Source organism: Corapipo altera, unplaced genomic scaffold (assembly GCF_003945725.1).
Source record: "Corapipo altera isolate COAL_440 unplaced genomic scaffold, ASM394572v1 46, whole genome shotgun sequence".
NCBI classification, from domain to species: Eukaryota; Metazoa; Chordata; class Aves; order Passeriformes; family Pipridae; genus Corapipo; species Corapipo altera.
The window spans coordinates 17,253,304-17,260,151 of record NW_020884883.1 but is presented as its reverse complement, the minus strand read 5'-3'; the positions used below and the strand labels follow the sequence as shown (position 1 = coordinate 17,260,151).

The 6,848-nt window shown below is 40.6% G+C and overlaps 1 long non-coding RNA gene across 1 annotated transcript in view; it reads right to left on the bottom strand.

Moving 5' to 3' along the window:
• Nucleotides 1-1,476: 1,476 nt before the first annotated feature.
• LOC113946193 overlaps nt 1,477-6,848 on the bottom strand; it is a 23,248-nt gene continuing 17,876 nt past the window's right edge. The window contains exon 3 of the long non-coding RNA XR_003527341.1: nt 1,477-1,684. This is a non-coding gene — a long non-coding RNA (uncharacterized LOC113946193). The remainder of the gene's footprint in view (nt 1,685-6,848) is intronic.

The following is a 6,848-nucleotide window of genomic DNA, read 5'->3' as shown; positions in this document are numbered from 1 at the left end:
AGAGAGAAAGAAAGAAAGAAAGAAAGAAAGAAAGAAAGAAAGAAAGAAAGAAAGAAAGAAAGAAAGAAAGAAAAGAAAGCAAGAAAGAAAGCAGGCAAGAAAGAAAGAAAGCAAGAAGAAACTTAGAAGTTCTTTTGCCAACTACTGTTGTCTTTGTTCAGACTATAGAAGTCTGAAATCCCCAGCACAGGTAGGGTGAGGCTCAGATGCTGCCAGAAAAATATTGGCAGCAGTTTCTTCCATGTTCAAAAGCATTTTGACAAGGCAAACTTAGTTACAATCAGCATTTGAATAGAGATTGAAGAGAGCAGCTGCTAAGTGGTCTTCTCCTTCATTTCCCTTGATGGAAAGGTTCAAAAGATCAGTGGTTCTAGATGAGAAAAGATCCGTGTGAGATATTATGAGCTGCAGGAAGTAATCGCCATATGTCCTGGTAGGTGATCACACATTCTGTACCTAACACTGGCAGAAATAGCATCTCCCACCCTCCCACGCTTTCCTTTTGCCATGAACCAGGAGGGATGTATGCTTATCATTGCTCAGGTGACCAAAGCTGCAGAAAGCAGATGGTCGGTTTTGTTTTCATCCTGTCCCCGGACACTGCAGAGCACCAAACCTCCTGCAACCGCCAGAAACATCTCTTGGGGCCATCAGAATATAGCAGGGCAGGAGGGATAAATAGGGAAAATCGCTGAGTGCAGAAAGTGAGCCCAGCCAGGCTCTTCTCTGGAAAACTCTATGCCCTGGGCTCTGTGCAAGGAAAATCAGAGAGAAGAATCGATGAATTTAACCTTGGAAAGGAATGCTACATCAGGATTTGTGATCAGTCACTGAAGGAAAAGTAATTTCTTGGGTTTTTTCCTGTAACTGCTAGAGAAAAAAAAAAAGATCAAAAGAACAGCATATCACTAGTAAAAACCAAGGCTGCTGAGGGAGAAACAGTATCATGATCTAACTCCCCCTAAGAAATAAGAATCACTATTATTTATTATTTGAAATAATGTCAGTGGGGTTGTTTTTGTGTGGTTGGTTGGTTTGTTTGCTTGTTTGTTTTAACTTGATTGATGCTCCGTGAAACTGAATTTTCAAATATTTCCCCATGTGAGAAGACTACATTTCATCTCAAAATGAAAGTTTAGTCATTTACGCAGCAGGACATTAAAGAATGGGACCTTCAGGGAAACAAAAGGAAACCAGTAAATATCAGGAAGTTTGTCATAAAATCACAGAAGCCAATAGCACTGTCAAAATAGGAGAGTGCTTGCTCATAGTGACAGTGTTCCAAGTGCATCTGTATTGGGCCAAAATAGACACCAGGCAACTTGCAGCAGAGCACAGAGGTGTTCAAAGTGGTCTCTGAACCACTAAGTTCACATATAATGCAGCACTATGTGGACTGGCCAGATCAGTTCTATGTATCAGAGACTGGACCTCTGCTCTCTTTGCAGAATTACTCTGCTGACAGCATGGCCTGGCTCTGTGCAGCCTATGAGAACTCTGCTGCCCACTCTTCCAGTCCTGCATGGTGTCAAAATTCATGTGGCTCAATGCAGATTTATCTGTGCCTGAGGCAGCCACTGCAGCCCCTCTTTGCAGTCAGAGATCTGGACAATGCACTTGGTGATGCAGCTCCTCCGTAGACAAGTCAGATGGGCAGCATTCCAAAAACAAAACTTCTTTGTGCCTGTGGAGAGGATTCAAGGAGAGTGGTTTGGGTTGGAAGGGATCTTAAAGATCATCTCATTCCAACCCCCCTGCCATGGACAAGGACACCTTCCACTATCCAGGTTGCTCAAAGCTCCATCCAACCTGGCCTTGAACACTTCCAGGAATGGAGCAGCCACAGCTTCTCTGGGCAACCTGTGCCAGGGCCTCACCACCCTCACAGTAGAGAATTTCTCCCTAACATCTAATCTAAATCTCAGGTATAGGGAGCTCTCTGGTACTCAACCAGCTTCAGATGGGAGAAATCCACCTTTTGGGGAAGAATGAATCCATGGGGAGCAGTGGAGACTATCAGCATAAAAAGGGTTGTGAAAACAATCTTAGAGGTCTTTTAGGGCATTAACAATTCTATGATCTCAGGAATCACAACAGCAACAGCCTCTATTGAGGAAGACTTCAAGGCATGTGATCTTCTCAAAGTTTCAGACAGGCAGAAGTTTATCAGAGAGCTGCATCAACCTCTGTAACCTTCAAGGTTGATCAGCATAGCATTTACTCAACTTGCACTGGACCAAGGAAAAGGAATAATTAATGTTTTCAGGGAAATTAATTTTGCCAGGAGCACTGAGCATTCAGGCACTAACATTAATCTTTGTAACTATTATTGTTGCATTATTATTTGCTTCTTTGTTTATTGGCTATAGTTATCCCTGACCTTCTCGACTATAAAAAATTCAGGCTTGATTTTATGTAGGCCAACAAGGAGCTCAATTAAAAAATACAGGAGAAAATAATTCATTTTCGTAGCTCACAGGAATTAGTGATCTGATCTACTTAGCTATTCTTCAAGGTTCTTATGCATAAAAAAAGAAGTGAATAAGAATGTGTTATAAATAAGAAGGCAACTAGTGAAATTAGAACATCTTCCCAAGGCTGCCTGAATGCCCTCTGAAGCCAGTGTAGCAAAATGGGAGTGTATGGGCTCATTTTGAGGATACAGGTCAACTTCATTGTAAAAAAATGGAATGAGAATTTACTGTTTGGGCTACAGTTTGTACAACTGCAGGAATTTTATTATAGCAATAAGCTTTCATACAAACATGAAATGCTTGTAACACATCAGTTTCTCTACAGAAATAAAGCAAACATTTGTGGAAAAAAAATGCCAAAGGGCAACTATTATTGATCTACATAAGGGAACATTTCAGGGGAGAAAAGAGAGCCTCATAAGTCTAGACCGGTTAAGATATTTGGAAGTTTGATTGTGTCCAAATCTTCCCCCTCCCCTCCCTTTGATATTCTGATTCAGAATACTGACATTTCCATCAGCTTGAAGGTTCTGGAAAATATAAGATACTGAATCACTGTTCCTGTTTTTTGTTCAAAACATGTGGATCTTCAGAAATTCAAATATTTCTCTTCAACTTATTGAGCTAAGTTCAAGGACCACTTATTGAGCTAAGTTCAAGTTTAGTAATCCCTTTACCCATTACACGGTTTTTAGGAGCAGTAGTCAGGGTGCCATCTCCTTTTGCCTTTTGGCAGCACTCCTTGTTTGGATTGTGTCTCTCAAAACCACAGTTCTTACATGCTAACCAGTAAGAAGAGCTCTGGCTGAGACTGGAAAAACTAGTTTTACGGTGGGTTTGCAATCTAACAGAAAATTCATCATGTAAGAGGAGAACAAGGGTACTGAGAACTAAAGTACAACTCCAGAGGGAACTATGGCACATTACATGGACGCACATTAGCCTCCAGGGCAAAATGAATTGGGTTTTTTTTTTTTTTTCTTAAACCATTATTCCAGTCGTTATTTATCAGTTTTAACAAGAGAGGTGAGAATGGTAGGGAAAGACTGTGTTTTATATTCAATTAACAGAAGTAAAATGGAGAAACTTTCAGATGCTTAAACCTTTCTTCTGAAAAGATCTGAAAAAGCTACCTTAAAAAAAAGTCAGACCACACACAATCTATAGACCTATTGTATGTACCCTGATCACTTGAGGCAAGAAGAGAAAATTTGTCTTTGCTTTTAGAAGTGATATGCCCCTAAAATTGTACCAGTCACCTTCAGGGTTGTTGCTTTTATAGGGAATCTGTATTCTTCAGGAAAAAGCAAGATAAAGTTCAATCAGCTGAGAGGTTGTAAATCCCTTATCTGACCCAGTTGGGTTCACTGCACAAGGAAAGTGTCCAAATATTTTCCCGAGCTCTCTGGGTCTTTATGCCCACACATTCCCTCCAGTCTTCATCAGGTTATGTACTTCCCTGGTCTGAAGCTTCGCAGTCGCCTCCTCCTGTGTTAATGTCATATCTGGTCAGTGCTGCCTTTATCTGCAATTGGTGCCATTGTCCATAACTGAAAAAAGAATATAAATTACTCTATTAATTGTTGAGATATTTTGAATCTTTTTTTAAATTGATGAGGTATCATATGAGTAACAACTTTGCTTGTAGAAGACTTCCTGATGTCCTCATTCATGCTTTGAAGGATAACAAATAAATGATCCAGCAGAGGACCAAGAATCCTGTTCTTTATCTGGAACCACACAGATGGTTTCTGTATGCTAAAAATTTGTATAGCCTTGAACATTCTTAAAGGAAGTGAGTTCTTCACAGACAACTGCAAAATTCAGGTGAGAGTAGATCTGAGGATAGATAAAGAGGTTAAAAAAAATCCAGAAAATTATCAGAGGAAAAAGGATTTTGGAACCCAGGGAGAAGTAAAACAAAGTGGAGGGAATGCAGCACTGCTGTTTCTGTCCAGGAAATGAAAGGAATGAAATGATGCACCTGGTAAGGACACATGAGTGGATGTACTAATCAGGAGCAGAACTGCTCAGAAATACTCAGATATTCTGACTTCATTTGTCATTTGATCACAATCAAGTAATTTGGAGGGACTGTTTAGCTCAGACAATGTTGCTCCATAAATCTGGAAATGTTTTGATGAAATCTTGCTTGGCTTCCTGCCTAGCCATTTCTCCAGAACTGTCACAGACCAAACATTATGGGTAAACTTACTGATAGATTGATTCAGATTCTGGAAACCAGACTCTCCTAAAAGCCACAGATCTTTTTCAGTCCAAAGACCTGAGATCATCCCATTTAATCAGGCTTTGTTTTGTTCTTAATCAAAAAAAAGAATACATTTTAAATCATTAGAGTCGTCTTTGAAATAAAATTTCCCCACTAAACTCTGAATAGGTCAATTTTATGGAAAACAATGAAAGGAGTGTCTGGGATAGTTTACTTTTTGGCTTCTCTATATGAAATTCTGACATTCTAGGGGATAGTTTGGTATCTTGTCTTTGAAGGTTACAAGTAGGTCCTATCAGTGCTTATTGTTCCCATTTTTAGACCCTGCATTTCTGGTTTTCACTGTCTTCAGGGCCCTTCTGGGCTCTGCAAAGACCTAAAAACTGGTCAGTGCTTCAGCCAGGAATTAAGCTGCATTTGAAGCTGGGTAGGAAGTGAGTAGGAAGGTTGTATGTGTTCTGAGGATTGTTCTGCAGCCTCCAGGGCAATCAGCACAAAGTGGCTCATACCTCCGTAGGTAAGACTCACTTGGCATCCAAACAGAGCTACATCCAAAGTGGTCATTGGGAAAAACGGTTGGGAACAGATAATACAAACGTCATTTATGAAATCAAATATGCCAGGACAGAGATCTCAGCCATGGCACATGGCTGTCACTAAAATAGTTCCTCTTGGTGTTGTCACCAGTCAGCATTGCTCCAGTGCTGCCTGGACACAGGCACTAGCCCTGGCCAGAAGTAATCTCAGTAGGAATTTTGGTTGTTTTTTTTTTTTTAGGAGTCAGAGAGTGTTTAACAACAAAGTTGTGTCCAAGAGATACCAGCTGGCTTTGGGGCCACTGATCAGGCCCTGGTGCTCCTTATTATTAGAAGTCTAGCCAGTGGAAACTCCACCCCTCCAGCCTCTGCCCCCACCATGTCCTGTATGTATTTTCCTCAAGATCCTTAAATATCATCTATCTTGCTGTGACCTACATATCATCCTGTTCCCCAGAACCTCTAGGCTCAAAGAGCCACCTTCACAATCCTGTCCCTCCTCTCCACCACCCAAAGTTCATTCTATGTGGAGTACTTTTCATTCCCACATATGTCAGAGACTGTGCCCACAAATTCTCATTCCCTTATTCATTTTGTCTCCCCCTTTCTTCACAGCTTCCTCTTTTTTTCTTCTTTCTCTCTGAGATCCATCATTTAGGGTGACAACACTTTAAACTGTTGGGAAACAGTAACACTGAGACAATTTTTACACTGGAAACTGTCAATATGTTCTGTCGACTGTTTATACAATATAGAGACAGTGACTAGAGCTGGATAGAGACAGGATTTCAGCACGTCTGTCTAACACCAGCATCTTCCTTCTCACTTCCCACACTTTGCCAAAATCAGCAGGTTTCTGCTTATATTAGATGCCCTTGGATATTCAACCTGTTTTCCATCTGCCAGATTGGGAGGATATCGGTATCCATACCTTCCAAGCCCATGCAAATTGCTCAGGCATCCCTTGGGCACCTCAAATGTGCAGGGCAACTATGTACATACAACAGAATTGATGAGTGAAAGTTCCATTGACTGCAGCAAGAGGTAAGACATATGTTGAACCTATAGACACTTACCTATGGACACCTGATCTTTGCTTTAGACTGAGCTAAGTCACTCTATAGGTTTCTTCCAGTATATCGTTTTTAATGTGCAGGTGCCTTAGGTAACCTTGGGCACCACAAAGGGCACAAAACATCTATGCTCAGGCAGTAAAATCCCATTCCTAGTGCTCCCATAAACAATTGCATGTTGACAACCAAACTCAGATCTCTTATCTCAAAGAGAGTTAAACCTCTGAGGTCAAAGTTAACACTACAAATCAAGCCTTTTAAATGCTTTACAGATCAGATTTTAAAGCATTGTGTCTTGCATTTTCATTGGCTTTCCCAGTATGAACAGCCCAGCTCAGTTAAAACTTGTGGTTTCCAAAATAAACCCTTGTTTATCTTACTAGCAAAGGAGAATTATGCTGCTATGCTATGTAAATAAGTAGTTAAATTTTAGGCTTTTTCTTAACTCTACTACATGTCAGGAGAAGAAGAGACGAGAAGGAAAAGGAGAGAAGGAGAAGGAGAAGGAGAAGGAGAAGGAGAAGGAGAAGGAGAA